The sequence below is a fragment of the Mobula hypostoma genome, chromosome 8, assembly GCF_963921235.1.
Source record: "Mobula hypostoma chromosome 8, sMobHyp1.1, whole genome shotgun sequence".
NCBI lineage: Eukaryota > Metazoa > Chordata > Chondrichthyes > Myliobatiformes > Myliobatidae > Mobula > Mobula hypostoma.
In genome coordinates, this window is record NC_086104.1 from 69,581,245 (window position 1) to 69,605,080 (window position 23,836).

At 40.2% G+C, this 23,836-nt stretch overlaps 1 protein-coding gene across 2 annotated transcripts in view; it reads right to left on the reverse strand.

Moving 5' to 3' along the window:
* peli1b (pellino E3 ubiquitin protein ligase 1b) overlaps window positions 1–4,895 on the reverse strand; it is a 49,288-nt gene extending 44,393 nt beyond the window's left edge. Inside the window, exon 1 of one of the 2 annotated variants that reach the window (XM_063056097.1) lies at window positions 4,754–4,895. The gene's annotated coding sequence lies outside the window, so the exon portion shown is untranslated. Of the gene's footprint in view, window positions 1–2,947; window positions 3,053–4,753 lie in introns of those variants that run through there. The other variant, XM_063056096.1, reaches the window with a different exon arrangement.
* Between the last annotated feature and the right edge of the window lie 18,941 nt (window positions 4,896–23,836).

A 23,836-nucleotide genomic window follows, 5' to 3' on the forward strand; every position in this document is an offset into this window, starting at 1 on the left:
GGAGGCAGCAAATGGGAATAGAAGGATCCTCTTGTGGTTGGCTGCCAGTGAGTAGTTGTGTTCTGCAGGGGTCGATGTTTGGGACCACGTCTTTTTACATTATATATCAATGATTTAGATGATAGAATACACAAAATGCTAGAGGATCTCAGCAGGCCGGGTAGCATCTATGGAAAAAAGTACAGTTGACATTTTGGACCGAGACCCTTCGGCAGGACTGGCTCAAAACATCGACTATACTTTTTTTCCATAGATACTGCCCAGCCTGCTGAGTTCCTCCAGCATTTTATGTGTGTTGCTTGGATTTCCAGCATCTGCAGATTTTGTGTTTGTAGATGGAATAGATGGCTGTGTTGCCAAGTCTGCCAATGATATGAAGATTGGTGGAAGGGCGGGTAGTGTTGAGGAAACAGGTAGACTGCAGAAGGACTTAGACAGATTAGGAGAATGGGCAAGAGAGTGGCAAATGAAATACAATGTTGGAAAATGCATGGTCATGCACTTGGTAGTAGAAACAAATGTGCAGACTATTTTCTAAATGGAGAGAAAATACAAAAACTTGAGATGTTAAGGGACTTGGGAGTCCTTGTGTAGAACAACCCAAAGGTTTACTTGCAGGTAGAGTCAGTGGTGAGGAAGGCAAATACAACGTTAGCATTCATTTCAAGAGGTCTAGAATAGAAGAGCAGGAATGAGATGCTGAGGCTTTGTAAAGCACTGGTAAAGCCTCATCGTGAGTATTGTGAATGGTTTTGGGCTCTTCATCCAAGAAAAGATGAGCTGACCTTAAAGAGGGTTTAGAAGAGGTTCACAAAGATGATTCCGGGAATGAAAGGGTTATCATACAAGGAACATTTGATAGTTCTGGGTCTGTACTTACTTGAATTTAAAAGGATGGGGGGTGGCGGGGATCTCATTAAAACTTTTCAAACGTTGAAATGCCTAGATAAGAAGAGAGACGGAAAGGATGCTTCCCATGGTGGCGGGGGGGGGGGGTCCAGGACAAGAGGGCACAGCCTCAGGATAGAGAGGCATCTATTTAAATGCAGAGAAATTTCTTTAGCTAGAGGGTGGTGAACTTGTGGAAGTTATTACCACATGCAGCTGTGGACGCCAGGCAATTGGGTGTATTTAATGCAGAGCTTAATACGTTTTTGACTGACCATGGCATCAAAAATCATGGGGAGAAGGGCTGAGTAGAGGGAAAAAAGGATCAGCTATGATTAATTAGCGGAGCAGACTCAATGGGCCAAATGGCCTAATTCTCTTATTGTCTAGATTGGGAAGAACAGATAGTTATGTAACATTTCCACTCATGAGTTCTCTCATCACTTGCTCCAAGCCCACTTTGATAGCCAAGTCCCAGTGACTCAATCAGTCATGTATCGTCCTCATGAGACAATTAAATTCTCCTTCCTGGGCACATTCTGTCCTCTCCAAATTGGTTAGGCAATGATCGAAGTGAAGTAGTGCCTGATGCATCAGCTGGGGCTTGGCAATAACTAATGAACAACGTGTGGATGATAAGTGTATGATATTTTATGGGCCCCCAAAGTCAAGGTTGAGGTTTCTGAGAGCCATCCTTCATAAGAGTCATGAGTTAATACCATGAAATCACAATGTTTTATAATCACAGATGCTGGGAAAGAGAATTATTTTATATATTCTTATCAATTAACTGTTTTGGTTTGCATATCTAATGGTTTAACTCTCCAATTACCCACATTTCACTATTGCACAAGAAATACAGTTCAAGCCTCCATCAACAGGAAGAAGCAAGCAACTGATGCATGCACAGCCAGGTATTCCAGAATCAAACAAATCACTCAGTTTAAACCGTCACGTTAAAGTGAATTTCTACCTTGTCTGGATGTGGGCCTTGCCTGAGGTACAAAGTTTGCTGAATTTCAGAGTCCACAGCGCCAAGAGTTAGATATTACAGTTTTACTATGCAAGTTTATTGTGCTCATTTACATATCTCAGGGATCTTTTTCTCAGATTAAAAAAAGGTGTCAACTATTGGTTATGACTAATAAAGTGAATGCATTTGCTATATTTATTTAGAAAATTTTACTGTGGTATTTTACAATTCTGGAAAAAATTTGCAATGCTTTTCAGTACTTCATGACATCCAGAAGATTTTAAAAAAGTGATAATCCAAGGCCATCTCATTGCCTTGATGTAAAACCTGACGAAAACTGGCAAATTTACATGCTATTATCATGATCAGGTAACGACCTTCAGTGAAATATATATACCTTCATACATACGGACAATCTAGCTGCTCTTCCTCCAACTATATATTTTAAATCCAGCCAAACAAATAACTAGTATCTTGTAAGACATCTAAAGTGGAATTTGAGCCCACAATCAACTGCCTATCAAGTCACACGTTACCATATACTTGCTTGTTTCCCGTACTTTAAATAAGCACATTTGCATTACAAACATAACTAATAATTGGGATTTTACTTGAATGCATGAAGTTTTAGGAGAAAATCGTATCCCGAATCTTTAAGCGTGAAAAGTATAACAAACTTGTAACAAGGCAGTTGTAATATCTAACTCTTGGGACGGTGAATTTTGGAATTCAGCACTGTACCTCAAGGGAGGCCAAAATCCAGACAAAGACCCCCTCCTCGGGCCCGAGATCAAAGGCCTCTCCCCATAGTTCACATGAGATCTAAGCAGTTTTAGGGGTAAGTGAGGGGAACTGAAGCAGGAACGAGAAAGGGGTACGCTTATGGATGAGGGTGGGGTAAAAAGGATCTGAAAATAATTCCATCAACTCTCGGTCTTCCCCGACGAGGCGTTGCGCAGAACTGCAGTTACCGAGAACACAAAGCGGTCAGAATCAAAACTGGCGCCGTTAAATTGCTCATCAATCCTAATATAACATCTATACTTTCTCACACGCAGTGGAAATGCAATAATTCAAATAACATACCAGAGCTCCATAAATTCCCTTTGTAATTTTACGTTAAAGTTAAAATTACGACCTCGCGCCAACAACCCCAACCCGAGTCACCATTTTGTTTTAAACCTCCCAAAGACGGCCGGCCGGCGCGTGGCGTCATGACGCAAACTCCGCCCCGTCTGGCACATCGCCGTCCGACATTGTTGGAGGTCCCGCCTTCATTGTCAACTGTGCAACGTCACGGCAATGCCACGCCCTCCACTCCCCTCCTCCCCCTTTCCCCCGCCCCCGCCCCCGCCCCCGCCCCCCCCCCAGGCCTGCTAGCTCTTACCGCACTGACAGGCATCAAATAACATCAGCGCGAAAGCTCCTCTCTTTCTGCGTTGACTGGCACCTGCTCGAAAACCACGCTCCATTGATTGGTGCGTGAAGCCAAGGCGAAATTACATTCCATTTCAGAGATTACTTGGAAGCTTGTTAGGATTCCATCCAAAACACAAACTGCATTTGAACCACTTCCTTTCCTCCAAAAATTACCTTCCTAATTAAAAATTTCTTGCAAATATATATATTTGTTGAAAAAAACCTCGAGAGTTACACAAATGTCCGCATTTTATCTTTCCCGTAATGATAGAGGTTGGATCACTTGAAGAAATCCTGTTTAAATAATCAGATTAATAACATTGGAATGAGTAAGACCCAAGACGAAAACGACTTAGGTCTACGATACACACAAAATGCTGGAAGAACCCAACAGGTCAGGCAGCATCCATGGAATCTACCGAAACAGGCTCTGACACGAGAAAGCCTATTCATCAGAGAAGCTCTTGAAAATAATATAACAGCACTCCTATTTTATCAATATATAAGTGATATTTCCCCCCAAAATACAGAAGCGCTTTTAACGTTTGTGGTCAAAGAATAGTCTCCGACAACATGGACACCAGTGGATAAAAAAGAGGTTCAAAAGTATTTTCATAATTTACCTGAAAAAGTGTAACATCTTCCCTGATACTTGGGAACCCGTGGCCTTTGACCGCTCAAAATGAAGAAGGCGATGAGAAGTGATTTTACACATCACAAGCACACAGAAGCCGGCCGTAATTTGCGAAAGGCACAGACTTCTCCAAAACTCACACAAGTTCCTCCCTCCCCCTGTTAATTCCCTTTTGCCCCACTTGTGGCAGGGTCAGTGGATCCCATATAGGCATCATCAGCCAACTCAGTACGCACACAACTGGAGTGGATGCAAAGTCATCTTCGACCGAGGATCTGGCTAAGAGGGGGAAGCTGATGGAATATTATATGGAAATAACATACTGTAAATTCAATTCTACCATGAATCATCTGCTTGCTTAGTACTTGCGGAATTTTATTTCTAAATTCCCTCAACTACTGATTCAGATCTACGTCGCATTTACTCTTTAGCCTTACCAAACACAGTAAATAAATCATGTTTATAATTCAAGCCTGTCATTGCCGGGAGCCAGACTCGCCTTTGTGTAACCCACCAAGGCGGGCTTCAAAGAATTCAATTACTCGACGTTATCAGACGTGGTTTATAACCAACTTATCCTATACGGGAAAGGCTTTACAGTGAAACAAAATCAATCTCTCTGAACACACATCCAATACATTTATCATCTTGTACATGTAAGTACAGGGATTAAATGTAAGCCCCGCTGGCCAACATTTGGTTTGAATCGGAGGGAATACTAGCGCCAGCTGCAGTGTTGTTTAAAACAATATCACAAGCAGTCACTAAAACATGATTGCACTCCGCTGTGCAATCTTTTATGCGATCTGTTATGCAATGTTACCGAATCTCCCACTTACCCGAATAGATTTTTGGTTCGTGTGTAATTTTGTGCACAACCCCGGCTCGCCGCTTTCAATCGTGACAGCGAAAAGCGCAGCACATTTCTTCTTACTGTCTCGTCGAGCTCTCCGCCCCTTAACTAAAGTCTCTTCCTGCGGGAGGGGAAGCCTCTCCCCTCCAACCATCCCCACCCTCCCCCCCCCCACACAGTCTCCAGCAACCAGTTTCGCTCCTCCTCATCCAGGCCCGAAACCCACAGAGACCCACCACTAGAAAGCATCCTGGGAGTTGTAGTTCATTATGATCATGCTCAGGAAGTCGATGCAGACCCGTGTATTCGAGTTGTTATACTCCGCAGCAACTGACGGAGCTCGACTCCGAAGTCGTTACAATAACTTTCTGTGCCGGTTCAACCGAACCTATGATAATACAGACGAACACAGTGGCTGTAATTCCCACTTGTTCCCCGGTTGTCCTAATTGTTCAGTGAGATATACTTGAAAATGTTGTGGGTCGAATGGCTTTTTAAAATATGTTAATTTGTTCCGTACATCACAAGAACAATCATGAAGTACTTTTGCAGATACGAACGTGATGTTTTTCGAAATGAAGGTTGCGATTATGAGGGGAGTGTTGTTCCATTGTTTTCAAGTCTCCTGTAAGAACAAAAAAAAACAATTTGCAACGAACATTTCAATGCAAGTTGCATTTCAGGCAGAGAGAGTCTGAATACTGACCCATGGCAACAAATAAAGCTGAAAGCTTTAAACAACATCAAGGATCTATATAGCTTTCTACAGGCATGATTTGCAATGAATGAAAAGGTTGTTGCAAGTAGGTTCAATTATAGTTTTGAAAATTAAATGAAATTTTTGTAATTTGTAATTTATGTAATTAAGTTTGGTCGATCTGGCAAGGGAAGTCCAGAATTTGAAGCACGAAAATCGGTTTCAGACTTTTGATCCTTCCCGAAGTTTTACCGATTAGCACAACCTTTTTTCGTTTTATCGATAGAAGTGTTAAATTATGTACTGTATATTTCTTCTGAGTTCCTCGTTGAATCGATTAGTTGCTTTTTTCTCGTTCCATCCCCTTTGGAACTCTTCCTAAAATCACTGAAGGAGATCCCTGACCTGAATCGTTCATTGGGGTTTCTTTCCACTGATGCCTCTGGACGGATGGAGCTCTTCCAGCATTTTCTCGGTTTTGTTCCAAATTCCGGCATACTAATTATTTTGCAGAATCGCTGTGCTCCCCTTATTCCCTCGCACCCTTCAAAAGCGTTCTGAAATCCCAAGTAACTGATGGACCTTTTCAAAAAATAAATAATCTTCTTTTCCATCATGCTGTAGGCTCTGAAACTGCTTAGACAGTGCACTTACAGATGAAAAATACACAGCCAATATGGAGGGAATGGTTGGGAAGTAGGACAAATTTGCTTGGTCTTGTTAAAAGCAGATCTGCATTTCTACAGTGCCTTCTGCGCCTCTTTGAAGATGTTCACAATGGTTTGTATTATGTTTTGTGACTCTGGGACTGCAGAAGTGAATGTGACTACTCTGGCACCTTTCATCTCTAACAGTTGACTCTGTTCTCCTCACCTGATGGATGTGGTGTCTCCAGATGACATCAGATGCAATCTGCACTGTGTGGGAGCATGGTCCCAGTCAGTCCTTAATCTTTCCAAGATCACCTCTGTAGTCCCTCGCCAGGACTGTTCGTCCAGGAGTGAAACATGGAACCTCCTTGTTTGAGGAGCCCTCAGTTTGTCTTAGCTGTTTGTCCTACATAATCTTGATATTGAGTTGGAGGAGCTCCAAGCATGAGCGCAAGGGATGACCCGGGAACAGCTGAGCTGGTGAGCTGTTGGTCGTGGGGTGTGTTGCATTGCGATATGCAAAGAGGAAATTGGCAAGCTTTCAATTCGGTATTAGTGTACAGTAGTGTGTTCTGTTGATGTTGCTTCCAGTGGATGATCCATCAACAACTTAATGATTAGTTGTCCATGCATAGAGTTGGGGGTGATGTATTAGCATGGATAGAGGATTGGTTAACTAATAGAGAGCAGAGATTTGGGATACATGGGTGTTACTCTGGTTGGCGATCAGTGGTGAGTGGTGTGCTGTAGGGATTGGTGCTGGGCCTTCAACAGTTTATGACAGGGTTCCCCAAATAGTTTTCCACAAGGGCCAAATTATGTCAAGCATGCCAAGCCAAGGGCCAAAACGTCCAGGGTTTTTTTTCATGGCGCCAGTAAGTTGTTTTATGGGCAGATATTGTTGTCGCTGCTATTACCATTATTATTATTAGTAGTAGTAGTAGTAATAGTAGTGGTAGTAGTAACAATTTAGGCCTGGGATTCTCAAAGCCTGTGTTGTGGGTCACACTAGAAAAAAAAATGCATTCTTGAAACAAAATAAGTCCAAAACCAACCGTTTAATTATGACTCTAGCTATCACAACTGTCAGCTGTCACATTGAGAACTCATCTGGGATTTAAAATACACACAAACACCACACACTGTAAACATGGTAGTCTTCACCACTTCTCTTCCACACGAAGAGTTTTAGTAATACTGCCTTTTCCTCTGTTTCTGTTCTCTCATTTAATCTATTTGTTCTTTTTAATTAAGCTATGTAGCATTTGAAGTATGAAGTGTAGCTATAAATGAAATTATCAGTATTATTGTTGTTGTAATATTATTATACCACAATAAGATTGACAATTGGACAGAAATAAGTTGATTCACTCACCAATCAGTGAGAGAAGTGACAGCGATGGGGTGAGGCAACCCTTCTGATGTCGGGCCTGTATTCTGTTGTGGCAATCCTGAGGCACTGTTGGTGTTAGCCGACAATGGTGCCGTCGGTAAGAGCTCCTCAACCGTTTTCTTGGTTTTCTCATCATGACTTAAAGCTTCGCCAACCATAGCAATTGCACACATTTTAATCAACTTCGAATCAGCGAATGGCTTCTGAACTTTGGCAAGATTCCATGACACGTACAATGATGCAGCTGTTGCACTCTCTTGTGCAGATGTTGACTTACAGATAGTAGAAATGGAGTGCTTGTATAATGTTGTCATATTTGCAATTTTTTGTTTGTGTTGATCTGATTTTGCAGGGTAGTTGGCACTAAAACTGGCAGCATGCCTTGTGTTGAAGTGCCGCTTTAGATTTTCTGATTTGCAGACAGCTACGGACTGCATGCATATTAAGCATGTCGGTTTAGCATTGGCATGGTCTGGTAAAATAAAACGAAACTGATCAGTCCAGTCAGATTTGAACTGACGGTTTTCCTGGTCGACTTTGCACTTTTTCACACAGGCCATGTTGTTCTTGGTTTGGGGTCCGTGACTTACTGCTGGTAACAATTCGTTTAGATTACAGATTCGCTTCTTAGATGACAGGCTAAGAAGCGAATCTGTCATCTGTCATCTGTCACAGCTGGTGTGTGCCGCTGTCTAGTTGAGGACCATGGAGAGCGTGCAGTAGGTCGTGCACTCTACGGGGGTGTAGGTTAAGTGTACGGTGTGGGATGAGGTTAAAATAAATTAGAGCAGCATGCACTTTATTTACATGTTATGACAGGTGCATTCACATAAGTGCCAATGGATCAGCGCGGTCCAGACATTTGGTTCTCACGGTCCGGACCTGGCCCACGGTCCGCCTGTTGGGGTTGTCTGGTTTATGATATACATTAACAATCTGGAAGAGGGAACCGAGTGTAGTGTATCTAAGTTTGCTGATGAAACGAAATTGAGTGGTACCAGTGGAGGTGGATGATAATCAATTCAGGGAATGGGACAAATGGATTTCCCGCTTCATTTGGCAAGGAAGGAAACCTAGAATTCGATATAACACCTTACAGTTAGGGAAGGAAGGAGGAGGTATGGTTCTTCCTTGCCTGAGAAATTATTTTTATGCCTCACAGATAACCCCTCTGTTATATTGGTGTAATAGGGAATATAAGGCTAGATGGAAGGAAATAGAATTTGGATTAGTTGACAGTTTTCCTCTTCAGGCCTCAATAGCTGACAAAGGATTGATGGCCCAGTTGGAAAAATTTAATAATGCTTGGATAAATCTTACATTAAAAGTATGGCAGAAGGTGGTTAATTCATGTGGAATTAATAACATGTTAAAACTCTTTAGATGGTGTGCATATGATACCGAATTCCTTCCCAACAGAGGAGATAAAAGATTTGAGCTATGGATAAAGAAAGGTCTTACAGCCTACCTATTTATAGATAAAAGAGTATTACAAAGTTTCCAAATCCTGCAGGACAAACATGGCCTAGAACATAATGACTTTTTTAGGTACCTTCAAATACGAAACTATGTTAACCAGAGTTGTAGATATACAGACCTATCAACAGTAGAATTAGAATTTTTCAAGATTCTGAATTCGGCTTGCAGTTTAATACCTAGTAAATCAGTTTCTCGCCTATATAATGCACTCTCCCATGCTAAAAATGTAAATACACTGTATATTAAAGAGAAGTGGGAGAAAGAAGCGGGGTTGGTACTTTCAGAGGAGGCTTGGGGGAAAATCTGCAGCTTCAATGGTCCTCGACTAATTCTTTGACTTGGAGAGAACATTGCTGGAAAAACATTATAAGATACTTCAAGACCCCATATCAGGAAAAATATAAAGATACAAATGTGATGTGTTGGAGAAGGTGCAGCTCCAAGGAGGCAAATCATTTTCATATTTTCTGGGATTGCCCTAAATTAAGTCTATTTTGGGAAGGTATTCATAGAACATTAGTTAAGGTACTTAGGTCCCAGATACCTCTGAACTTTGAGACGCTCTATTTGGGGCATGTATTGTTCCTTGAACAGAAGGAAGATATAAAGTTGCTGCAGGCCCTCTTAGCGGCAAGTAAGAAATCAATCACTAGAAAATGGCTAAATCCAATACCACCTACATTAGAAGATTGGTACGAAATTATCTTGGAAATATTTAAAATGGAAAAGTTGACTTACTCCCTGAGAACTCAAAAAGAAACATTTTATCAAATCTGGAATAAATGGATTGAATATATAACTCCAATGCGAGCAGACTTTAGATGACTCTCCTAATGATTTATATTGCTCTTCTCATCAACACAGTAATATTGCTCATGTAAGCACCCCTAATCTAAATGTTTGTTTTTTTTTGGAAAATAGAGAATTAACACAAGTAAAGGGAAAGATTTGGGAAAGGGATTAAAAAAAATGAAAAAATTAAGTAAATAAGTACATAGGGATTGGATAATTATGTCTGCGGGCAGGAACAAGCACGAACAAATTGGGATATAAACACCTACAATGGTTGGTATATAGGCTTGTATGCAACATTTTGGACCAGTGGAAATGGTCCAGAAGGGTTGTATGGAAACTATTATTACCATTTTTCTTAACAACTAATTTCATTACTTAGCCTAACAGGTTAGATTTACCACATTACATAATTATATATTTAAATGTTTATTTTCCTTTTATATCATCTCAATGTGTACTTAAGAATGTATAAATAATTGTAGTTTTATACATATAAAAAAATGGAAAAGGTTATATGTGTGAAAAAAGTACATGATAATTGTGAATTCCTTATCCAAATAAAAATAAAATTTTAAAAAAAAGAAACGAAATTGAGTGGAAAAGCAAATTGTGCAGGAGATAAGGAAAGTGTGAAGAGAGATATAGATAGGTTAAGTGAATGGGCAAGGGTCTGGCAGATGGAATACAATGTTGGTAAATGTAAGGTCATCCACTTTGGAAGGAAAAATGGAAAAGCAGACTATTAATTAAACGGTAAAAAATTGCAGCATGCTGCTGTGCAGAAGGACTTGGAAGTGCTTGTGCATGAATCACAAAAGGTTGCTTTGCAGGTGTATCAGGCTATCAAGAAGGTAAATGAGATGTTGGCCTTCATTGCCAGAAGGATTAAGAGCAGGGAGGTTATGCTGCAACTGTACAGGGTACTGGTGAGGCTGCACCTAGAGTACTGCATGCAGTTCCGGTCTCCATACTTGAGGAAGGATATACTGGCTTTGGAGGCTGTGCAGAGGAGGTTCGCCAGGTTGATTCCAGAGATGAGGGGTTAGACTAAGAGGAGAAATTAAGTTGCCTGGGACTGTACTTGCTGGAATTCAGAAGAATGAGAGGAAATCTTATAGAAATGTATGAAATTATGAAAGGGATAGATGAGACGGAGGCAGGAAAGTTGTTGGGATGACTACAACTAGGGGACATAGCCTCAAGATTCGGGGAAGTCAACTTAGGATGGAGATGAGGATAAATTGCTTTTTCCAGAGGGTGGTGAATCTGTGGAATTCTCTGCCCAATGAAGCAGTGGAGGCTACTTCAGTAATTATATTTAAGATAAGGTTGGATAGATTTTTGCATAGTAGGGGAATTAAGGGTTATGGGGAAAAGGCAGGTAGGTGGAGATAAGTCCATGGTCAGATCAGCCATGGTCTTATTGAATGGCGGAGCAGGCTCAACAGGCCAGATGGCCTACTCCTGCTCCCATTTCTTATGTTCTCCTTTTAGATCTTGTAATTGTGTCCTCAAAGAAACAGAGCCCATATCTGCATTAATTCTGCTGCTGTTAGTGGGTTGAAGATGGACATAAGTGGTTCAATTGAATTGAAATGACTATTTCTTACATGCTTCACATACATGAGGAGTAAAATCTTTATGTTACGTCTCTGTCTAAATGTGCAATGTGCTATCAAAGTAATTTATAATAAATAGAACAGAATGTAACATAGAAATGCACTCAAATCAGTTGAGTTAATCAGTCTGATGGCCTGGTGGAAGAAGCTGTACCGAATCCTGTTGGTCCTGACTTTTATGCTGCGGTACCATTTCCGGGATGGTAGCAGCTGAAATAGATTGTGGTTGGGGTGACTCGGGTCCCCAATGATCCTTCCTGCCCTTTTCTCACACCTGTCTCGGTAAATGTCCTGAATCATGGGAAGTTCACAACTGTCCACACCACTCTCCGCAGAATCCTGTGATTAAGGGAGGTACAGCTCCCGTACCAGGCAGTGATGCAGCCAGTCAGGATGCTCTCAATTGTGCACCTGTAGAAATTTCTTAGGATTTGGAGGCCCATACCAAACTTCCTCAACCATCTGAGGTGAAAGAGGTGCTGTTGTGCCTTTTTCACCACACAGCTGGTGTGTACAGCCCAAGTGAGGTCCACAGTGATGTGGATGTTGAGGAACTTAAAGCTGTTTACCCACTCAACCCCAGATCCATTGATATCAATAGGGGGTTAACCCGTCTCCATTCCTCCTGTAATCCACAAACTGCTCCTTTGTTTTTGCGACGTTGAGGTTGATGACCAGTAATGAGAGTAAGCTCTCTCCTGTATGAGCACTGGTTGAAATGTTTTACACCTCAGACTAGGCTCAGTGCATAATGTTTCTCTAGGGTAGTAGAGGAATGCGATGCAAAGGCTATGAGGTGTTCCATCACTCATAGCACGTGACATGACTGCACCTATAACATAAGGTAAGGCATCACAAGCAAGCTTCACTGAATGATGTGGATCATAAAGTGTGAGTACAGTGCTGGCCATCACCATTTCCTTTGCCTTTTGGAAAACCACCTCACACTGCTCTGTCCTTTGCCACTTCTTTCTAATCTGTAGTAAAGAGTTCAAGGGGTGGAGCACAATAGCCAGGTTTGGCAGGAACCTGTTATAGTAATTGACAAATCCTAAAAAGGACTGCAACTGCAACACATAGTTTGGCCTTGGGGCATCTGTAACTGCTTGAGTCTTCTCAGCACACTTGTGTAAATCTTGTGTGTCAATGGTGTGACCACAGTAAGTGATGCTTGGTTTAAATAATTCACACGTGCTCTGAGCCTATAATCTTCTAATCTTTTTAACACTGTCCTGAGATTTTGGAGATGTTCCTTGTCATCCTCACCAGAGAAAAGAGAACTCCTGTGGGAATGACATTCATAACAGTGAAATACAACAACAGACAAGTTGCATTGGGCTTGTATGTGGTAAAAACAGGTGGTGGGGTATGATTGGCTGAGCCAGCAATAATTTTATTGGAGATCAATCCACAGTTGGCCTGCCACATCCCCTGCAATAGAGTTGATTCTAAGCGAGTTAAGAAGGGTATTGGATGATGCCACAAGGGTGGCATTGGAAAACTCAAACATATCGAGGGTCAACTAGTGTTAAATGAAAATTCCACACCCAAGTTTTACAAAACCTGTCCAGTTCCTTTTACCGTCCATGATAAAGTAGCCAAAGAGCAAGATCACACTGAGGATGAAGGAATTCTTTCCAAGGTTGGCTGGAGCCCAGGAGTAATGTCAGTGGTCCCAGTAGCCAAGAAGGATGGGTCTACCAGAATCTGCGGTGATATTAAGGTCACCATCAACCCGGTACTGTTTTCTGCCTTTTTTTTTAACTTGAACATCTTTTTCTCCCCTTCCAAAGGAAAAAATGTGCTGCATTTTTTAAAAACTCTAACATTTCTTTCTCCTTCTCAAAGGAAAAACAAACATGCTACACTTCAACAGTAGCTCATTGTCTTGCGTTAGTTTTAAAACCTGCTCATTGCCACGGTTATGTTTTGTAACTCCAAAAAATAATTGAAAGAAAAACACAGGAGCCAGGGATAGCTCGTGTACACTTCAGTTTACTTTAGTGAGGTCAGCACATATGACGCGGTGGCGTAATGATGTATGCCATTCACGTACTTTGACATAATGAATTATGTCAACAAAGAATTCTTAATCAAACAATTTATTTACACTATTAATCAAATTTTACTGAAATATTAAATATACTACAGTTTGTAACCTATGAGCTTTTTTTATATAAAGCAACAAAGAATTGTATCCACAAGAAATCCTGCCGTGTTGGAAATCCAGGGCAACGCACACAGAATGCCAGAGATACTCAGCAGTCAGGCATCAGATCCTGAGGAAGGATCTCAGACAGAAATGGTAATTGTTTATTCCTCTCCATAAATGGTGCCTGGCTGCTAGTTTCTGTGGCATTTTATGTGTGTTACATGCACAGTATTTATGATATGAACTGATGCAGTCAATTTGCATAAGACCAAGGAATTGATTGTGGACTTCGGGAAGGGGAAGTTGAGGGAACACACACCAGTCCTCATCGAGGGATCAGTATTTGAATAGGTGAACTCCTGAGAGTCAACATCTCTGAAGATCTATCCCAACGTATCAATGCAAATATAAAGAAGGTACGACAGCAGCTAAATCTAATTAAGGAGTTTGTGGAGACTTGGATGTCACCAAAGACTCTGGCGAATTTCTACAGATGTACCATAGAGAGCACTCTCAGTGGTTGCATTACTGTCTGGTGAGGAGCAGCCACTGCACAGGATTGGAAATAGCTGCAGGAAGTTGCTAACTCAGTCACTTACATCAAGGGCACTCGTCTCCCCAGCATCGAGGATATCTTCAAAAGGTGATGCTCCAAGAAGGCGGCATTCATCATTAAAGACCCCTTCTCATTGCTACCATCAAGAAGGAGAGACAGGAGCCTGAAGACACACACTCAATGTTTCAGCAAACAGTTTTTTTCCCTCTGCCATCAGAGTTATGAATTATTATTTTTTATCATTATTTCATTTTTTTTGCTCCCTTTTTTCACTACTTTAATTCATTTTTAAATATGTATTTCTTACTGCAATTTACAGTTTTAAAAATTATGTCTTGCAATGTGCTGCTGCAAAAGAACAAATTTCAGGACATACAGTATGCCAGCGATATTAAACATGATTCTGATTCTGATTCAGCAAACAGCCAGTGCATTAATGACAAGATAATCTATCTCAGCATTGCTGGTTAATGGATAACTATTTGCTAGGATATCACGGGTTTAAAGTGCCAGCTTTAATTCAAAATAGCTCCAAGGGATCTTTTTGCCTTTAACAGAGAGATCCAGTCAGGCCTGGGTTCAATGCTTAGTTGAAAGAATACAACCATTTCCACCGTATTGGTGTGGAAATATTTACTTAAATTGTACACTCAGGTTTCTGATTTGGGAATTAAACCAACCAGTGCTACCTGGTATAGAGCCACCTTTTGTGTTGTCCTATCACTGTGACTGGGAGAAAGGTTTAGCTCTCCTAAGAACTTGAGTTTTCCTTCTCCAACTTGCCATCATCTAGGAATTCCCCAAATATAATTTACAACACAGAAGGCCATTCAGCTCATTATATCTGCCCCAACCTAATCTGACATTCCTGCATGTCACTGCTGTTCTGGAACACATCCAAGGACTTTTTAAATGTTAAGAGCGTTCCTGTGTTTACAGCCGTTTTAGGCAGTGAATTCCAGACCCTTACTATGTTTTGGGTGTAAAATCTTATCTTTGTCTCCCCTCAAATCTTTCTAACAATTACCTTTAATATATGCCATTTGGTTTTTCATCACTTTATTGCAAGAAATAGGCTTTTTTGTTGTGGAGAAATGTATGGGGGGTACTTTAGTACAAGGAATAAAGGCATAGACTATTTTCTAAATAGGGAGCAAATTCAGAAGTTGGAGGTGTAAAGGGACTTGGAAGTTCAGGTGTCAGCTTCTCTAAAGTTTAACGTTCAGGTGAGTCAGTAATAAGGAAGGCAAATGCAATGTTCGTATTCATTTCAAGAGGACAAGAATATAAAAGCAAGGACATAATGCTGAGGCTTTATAAGGCATTGGTCAGACCACAGTTGGAGTATTGTGAGCAGTTATGGCCCCTATATCTAAGAAATGATGCACTGGCATTGGAGAGGGTCCAGCAGAGGTTTACAAGAATGATCATGGGAACGAAAGGGTTAATGTATGAAGAGCATTTGGGGACCTGTACCTGGTGAATGGGGGGGATCTCATTGAAACCTACTGAATAATAAAAGGCCTAGGTAGATTAGACATGAAGAGGATGTTTCCAGCAGTGGGAGAATCTCAGCCTCGGAATAAATGGATGTCCCTTTATAACAGAGATGAGGAGGAATTTCTTTAACCACAGAGCAAATTTGTTGCCACAGACAGCTGTGGAGTGCAAGTCATAGTTAAAGCAAAGGTTGATTAGTTCTTAGTTAGTAGGGGTGTCAGGCAGAAGAATGGGGTTGAAAGGAAAAATAAATCAGCCATGATTGAATGGGGGAGCAAACTCGAGGGACTGCAAGGTGTGACTCTCCTCCTATGTCTTATTGTCTTATTTACTTGAACTAGGCTCCTCAAAATTTTATATGGTTTTATATAACACCCATCTGCTAACAACTAAATGTTCTCCCATTTATTGTACATTTCGTAGTCCTGTGAGGTAATACATCTCCTCAACCTTTACCACCACATTTCACAGGATTAAATTCCACTTGCCACTCTTCCACCCAATTGATCAAACCATCTCTACATTTCTAAAGACTAAAGCCTTGATCCTCACCAGCAATCATAAGGCTAACCTTTGCATTATCTGCAAATTTCTTTGTTTTGCAACCTAAAGTCTATATCCTTAAAATTTACTTGAAAAAGCAAAGTTTCGAGCAATGTGAATTGTAAATCCTCATTTCTCACCCTTCCAGACAGAAAGCACCTGCCACTCATCACTCTTCCTGTCACTGAGGCAATTCTGTAGGTCCTGGGGGCTTTATTTTCTTCTGACCAGTCTTCCATGAAGTAATAACGGAATGAAATAAGCACAAATGCACAAGAGGAAAATATTTTGAGAAAGGAATTTACACATAAAGGTTTAGCACTCTTATCTGAAACATTTCCATGAAAAGGCAATTATTAATATGTACATCTCATATTTCACATGATGTAGGGAGCCATTCTGCCCTTCGAATTTATGTCAGCTCTCTGTTCTCTTGTAAAATTTTCCTTTTCACATGTCCCTGCTGATTCTCCCTCTACTTCTCACATTGGAAGGAATGTACAATGACTGATTGAAATGCTAACCAGTCTATCATTGGCATGTGGGATGAAACCCGAGCACCCAGGAAAATACATGCAGTCACAGTGAGGGCAAACACATACCGCCCATCATCAGGCTGCTGGGACCGTAATGTAGTAACGCTGCCTACTGCACCACTGAGCCACTCTTCAACAATGGCTGGACTGGTTGCTATCCATAAAGAACTGAATTTCAGAAGGGGCAATTGTGCCTTTATTTCCAAACTGTAACAGGGGGTGGGGGGGGGGACTGAAATGTGACCAGGCAGGCTGAGAGGACTGGACTTTGAAATGGTTAGTTTGCAAAATAATTGTTTAGTGGAATTTGTACACAAAGTAGGTCTGAGGATATAAATGATTGCAAATGTCAACCTCAAATCTTCTACACATGGTCTCTTCACACAATAAATAGTTAATAATGGTTCCTTGTCAAATCTGTCTCTCCCTCTCCCTTTTTCTGTATTTCTGGGAAAGCTAAATTTATTTGTTTCCCAATGCAGTCAAATGGGCCTTTCTTCCTGCAGATCCAATGTTTTCTTTCATATTCCTGTGAATTATCTTGTGGGTATGGCTTTCAGCAGTTTCCATGAAATTAATCTTCAATTGCTCAGAACACTGGGAAAATCTGAAAGGATTGGCAATCTAAATTTCAAAAGGAATTTGCAGTTTCAAAAATGATTTTTTGATAAGCACCTCAGGGCATTTAACTGGATAAATATGTGTAAATATATTGATGTTCCTCTCTTCTGAGGAATCAAAGACTGAGGAAAGTGGATGTTGAAATGACTAAGGATAGTTTTGAACACAATTAAATATAATACATTGCAGCTGCATTTTGTGCAAATGTTATGAAGACCTAAAGATTGGGGAGGAGTACTTTCCTCCAGTCCAACCCTGCCATTTCTCCTTCCCACATGCAAAGTAGACCTAGGGCAAATCTAGACCAAGCAATTCTCTCTCATGTTCCCACAGCAACTGCAACAAACAACACGTAGTAAAATCTTGGAGTTAATTTGCCCAGAAGGAGGTTCTTTGATTCATAGTCCCAGCTCTAACTCTTTGGAGCCATTCCCACTCCTAGGTAAACAGCAACAGAACTTTATAATATCACCACTACACTTGATAAAATCACATTCTTAAGCAGTTTGTGTTACAGCATTGCCAGTGATCAGTAACACTGTTGTTGAGTGCTTGTACCATCAGAATACAAACTTTGCGAGCAAAATCCCAATTTTCCCTTACAGAGAGCTTGTTACAAAACTCATAGGGTTAGTCTAAAAAGTAGTAGGCAGTCCTAAGGTTCTAGAGTCACATTATAAGTAAATCACAATTGGTCAAAATTCAGGACAAAATATTCTTTGTATTCTTCAGAAAATGATTAACCATTCATCAACCTTTTATGTGTTGTAAAATGTAAGTTACACTCACTAAATTGGCACATTTTGTTTTGATGTTATGATAACTTTTGTTATGAATACTGGACTAATTTTATTTTCCATTTTTCAAGTTGATGTTCCATATTTCTGACGGCTGCTGAATAGTGATGTTCACTTCAGAATGTCTCTTAGAATCCTAGATTGTCCTACAATATTTCCAAATGAAAATCAATGCTTTTAAGCGTGCCTCATTTCTTTGTTAGCACAACATAGGTCTTACTGATCAGGCACATTTTAAATCAGTTTGATTGCTGCAGCCTGGCAACTATATTTTGCTATTTGGCAAACCAATGAAGACTTAAGTTCCAATTACAGTCTAAAATATCATTGGTAATTGTGATCCCCTGAGAGTTTGCAAAGCTCAGTCACATTATCTGTGGGAGGATGGTGTGAGAATGCAATACAACTATCCATTTCTGCTGTAAACAGTTATATATTTTCATAACAGATGGTGCAAGAAATATTTATTTTTAATTGTACATCCAGTTAGCTGCTATCTCAATGTGAAAATGATCTAATTATGGAGTGATATTTGTTTCACAATATGGGTAGTCTATTTTAAAGTGCAATTTAGTTTAAATGCCAATTGCAGTCAGTTAAGATTCTTTTCAAAGCTAAAAGGTAAAATGATTCAATTTCAGTATGTTCATTCTTTCATATTTTGAAGTATGTTCACACTTCAGAAAATTTAGGAAACTAGTCTTATTTTTCAGTTTTAGCATCAATGAGGTCCAAAGTTTAATTATGATTTAAACATATTAACTAATTTTAAAGCTTGTTTTCATGTTCTTGTGTTCTTTCCTTTAGCTAAGGGAGTGCATCAAATGGTTTGCATAGTTGATGCACTTTCAGTACAATTACAACATTGGTATTAACTCAACAATGTAGAGATGTGCAAAGCAATGTAGTGCTAGGGCAAATCTAAGCCAAGCAATTCTCTCTCATCAGTCATCTCTCAATCAGTAACAAAATAATACAAGGAGCAATGATAGAAGCACTTTTTTATACCAGTAATTTATTTTCTCATGCTTGGTTTGAGTTCTGCTCGGACCTTTTAGTTCCCAGTGCTCATTAGAAGCACAAATGCAATTCCAGACAAGAAATGAAAAATGATTGCCCCCAACATCAGTGGAAACATCAAATATGGACCAAGGAATCACTGTAAAATTTAAGTTATCTGAAATTGGGAGAAAAACTCTTAGCTGACTCGTGTTGTACCTAGGACAAAGAAAGAGGATTATGGTCATTTGAAGCTGATCAACCCACCGACATTACTTGGCTGTCGGAGTTCCTTGAGCAAGTGTTCTACACTTAATTATCTTCACTTGCTTTGTCAGTCACTATACCTTCATCATAAAGTCAGAGTCCAGCCATTTATTAATGTATATTGATACTCACACTCAAACAGCAAGATATAGTGCCATTTTTAAAAAGATTAGAGTTAAGTGCACTACAGTGTGCCTATGGCTTTGGGATACAGCTTCCTAAGGGCCATAGGGTTGTCCTCATCTTGCAAAAATTTCTGAAGGGGCCAAAGTCAAGTAATAAATTAGGTGGGGAGAAATATGAAGAAAGCTCATAATCAATCTAAAGCCAATGACTAGTAAGAATGCAATCAAATATTTTAAGATATCAATATGCTCTTGTGGATTTTATCATTTCTGAAATTTAATGTGTCATAAAAAGATTTTGGAAAGAACTTCAAACCCTTGGAAGCAGCACTTTATTATTCAGCTACGTTCATGAGTGAACTGCAATCAGATGTGTGTGTTTTCACCACCCTGTTGCTCCAACAGATGAACTGAATATAACTAGTGTTCTTCAGTGTTGTTTTGCTACAGGCTCTGATCTGTTGTCACATCACCATGGATACAGTATCCAGGCAGCCGGAATGTTTACATTCTGTTTTACATACTTTAGGCTTTGAAGAAGTGAAATGTCACCAACTTAATTCCTCAGATATTGAACCAATAAATATGTAAGGAGCTGATTTCTTTTTTTAATTATTAACTTATTATTAAGATTGATATGGTCAATATTACTGGACTGAGTGAGAGTCAACACATAATTTTATTGTAAATAACTTTATTTATTGAATAAGGACTCAGGGTCAATGAATTTTTTTTCTCTATGTAAATAACTTTATTTTGTAATATTTCTGAATGAAGTATATTTTTGGGAAAAAATATTACTGCTAAAGATGATACTAAGTTGCTATGAAATCTGATGGTTTTCTGACAATTATAATACCGTCAAATATTTGGATAAAGTTGATGGGATGTCAGTTCATGTAAGTTGATTGAAAAAGATTCTGATTGAGGGCAAAAGTACACGAGTTTTTAATTTTTATTGTTTTTTTTACAATTGTGATTCAGGAGTTAAAAATAGAACAAAAATATAAGAAGAATATTCTGCAGGGCAGTGGAATTGGATATAGTAAATCAGAATCTTGCGGTGTGGCATTGCAGTCCGTGCTGCAGATCCACAATTCCATAAGCAATAGTTTCTGATGTTACTCTAGGTTATAAAGGGTCAGAACAACAGGAGGTGTATGTGTGAAAAGAAATTAAAGTTGTGCCAAATCAGACGGGTTAGGCTCACATCCAGACTGTGACAAGGGTTGCAGTTGGCAATTCTTTACTATTTTACCAGTAGAGGAACATGATGTTCAGGAGGGAGTTAGAGGTATGTACACGGACAGAAACAATCAGAAACCAGGAGGAAAAACAAACTACTGGAGGAATTCAGCGGGTGAAGAAGCATCTCTGGAGGCAGAGGGATAATTGACGTTTTGAGTTGAGGCCCTGTCTCAGGACTGAGAGTGTGGTGAGAGACACTCTTAATACTGATGCAGGGTCTCAGCCTGAAATGCCAACCATCCCTTTGCCTCCACAGATGCTGCTTGACCCACTGAATTCCCCCAGCAGTTTTTTTTGCCCCTTTGTTGAGGATTATCATTACCTAACACTTATGTAGCACATCTGTCTCCCTTGCCAAATAACACTTGAATGTTCATCAGATTATGCTGCATGTGTGCATATCCATTTTATTGTCTGAGGAACTGCATGTGGGCTGAGCACAGTCTGATCTGTGGGTGTTCTAACCAATGTTTTTTTATAGTTGTAACTGTAGCCAAAGGCTACTCTCCTCACTGTAAATACCACCAATACTTTTGAGTCATCTCTAAACTTAGTAATCATACTCCTCCTTGCTGACAATCAACTCAAGGAAGTGCTTGGCCCACTGGTCTACTTTCTCTGCACTCATGATGGTGTGGCTAAGCACAGCTCAGCTATAAATTCATGGTTGACACCACCATAGTTGGCAGCATCTCAGGGGGTAACAGGGAGACGTACAGGAGTGCATTAGATCAACTGGTTGAGTGCAGTCGTAACAACCACCTCACACTCAGCAAGACCAAGGAACTGATTGTGGACTTCAGGAAAAGGAAGTCGGGAGAATACTTGTAGGTCCTCATTTAGGAGTCAGCAGTGGAAAAGCGTCCGGCTTCAAGTGGCTGGGGGCCCAACACATTGACGTAATCACAAAAAAGGCATGCCAATGGTTGTGTCCCATTGGGAGTTCGGGGAGATTTGGTATGTCACCACAGACTCTTGTAAATTTCTATCAATGTAGAGTGGAGAACGTTCGGACCAATTGCATCACCACTTCATATGGAGCCTCCAATGCACAGCATTGCGTGAGGCTGTAGGGGGTTGTAGCTCATTCCCCCACAGGTACAAACCTCCCTGCCATCCTTCATAAGGCAATGCCATTAGAAGGCACCATCTGCCATTAAGGACCCCACCGTCGAGGACATGCCTGCTTCTCGTTACTACCGTCAGGGAGGAGGTACAGGAATCTGGAGACCCACACTCATCAGCTTCGTCCCTCCGCCATCAGATTTCCGAACAGAAGATGAGCACCACATCGTAACACCTTTTTTGCAAAATTTAGATTTGTAATTTGTAGATTTTTATGTCTTTGCACTGCACTGCTACTGCAAAACAACAAATTTGATATCATATATCAGTGATATTAAATCTGATTCTGATCCTATATTATGATTAGATTAAGGCTTCATCAAGGAGTAGAGGCAAGTACTCTTCCTGCAGCCCAAATTGAAGTGATTACCAACAGTACCTCTTTATAGTACTGAACACTCGATGATCCTTTACTTATCTGGTGATTGAGAATAATTTGGTCAAATGATGACTAATTAAATTGGATTTATCTTGCTTTTTGTAGACATGAAATTCCTGAGGAATTTTCCAGTCTATTGGACCAATAGCAGTGTCATAACTCTTTTGGAAAAAATGGCTACAAGTGCATTGAGTTAGAGGCCAGGATGCCCTCTGCTCTTATGGTTTTTGCCACATCCAGTGCTATCAAACTTCTTGATACCACATGGCGGTGGAGTACGTGCTGCTGTTGAAGACCTACATCACTTTCTTACACTTCTTGAGATATTGACTTGCTGTAAATCTGTGGCATTTAATATGATTGTAGTACCACAGAAGCCAGTGGAAAGTATCCCTACTGGGAAATGGTGTGAATTTGGGTTTTTCAAATAGAGTACAATATGGTGGTCTCTCCTATCAACAATGCTAAAGAGAGATTAATCTGTATTGGGAGATGGGATAGGGGAAGATCAAGTAGGTTTTCTTAATACTGGTTACCAAATCATGGCCAGTGACATAATCTGTCAGTTATGTCCGTCAGGGTTCTAACAATTCATCCAGTCCAGCAATCTGCAGCTTTGTGCAATGAAGTTCTTCCAGTAAAATGCATTCTATGCCCTTGCTACTCTCAATGTTTCTTCAAGATGTCATTTAAGATGGAGGAATCTTATGAAGCTGTTGATGGGAACCTGGAGGAATTTTTCTTACCCTTGCTTGACCTGTTACAATGAGACATCATGGGGTTTGGGTTCAATGTAAAGGACTCACCTTTCAACCCAATATGAGTCTGACCTGCCAGTGGAACAAGATGTGCATAGGAACCAAAATTAAATAGTCTTTATATGTTGGCTGAAATATTTAATTCTGTGACTGGCTTTTGTTGTAGCTTTTCCAGTTTATGTGCAGCCCCCAATATTCACAAGGTATGTTTTGTTACAGGTATACAATCCTTGCAGCAACTTTACCATGTCAGAATATTATTCCTAGGTCAATGCCAGGTGGTTTTATTCATATTACACCTATACAGTGCCTACCATTTATTTAGACCCCACTGTGAAGTCTCGATCTATTCTTCTGTTTGTCTTTGCAATTTGCATTTTGTTATCTCAATGTCAACACAGAGAGATAACTTGAAAAGTCAGCATGCAAACTTTGTTTCCACCCAATGTCTGCTAATTGAAATAACCCAAATAGTTTGATTTGTTAGCATTAGTGTTTCATCTAATGTCAATTAGGGTGGGCAAATGTTTCAGTAAATGCTACTACAGGAAGCATGGCAATTCAGTCACCGGTACAAAATAGGGACAGCTTCAATTCCTAGAAGACTCATCTGTTTTGGGAAGTTCATCCTCAAAGTGTACATGAAAATCATGACCACCATGAAACTAAGTACAAGGCATTGAAGGCATTTGATGATTAAAAAATGCAGGCTGAATTTGATGTCAAACACAATAATCGCTGCAAGGATGGATACTGCTGAGATAAATGATAGAGAAACTTAACAGAAAATGACCAAGAAACATCTGGGATTGGAGAAGGAGATATTCACT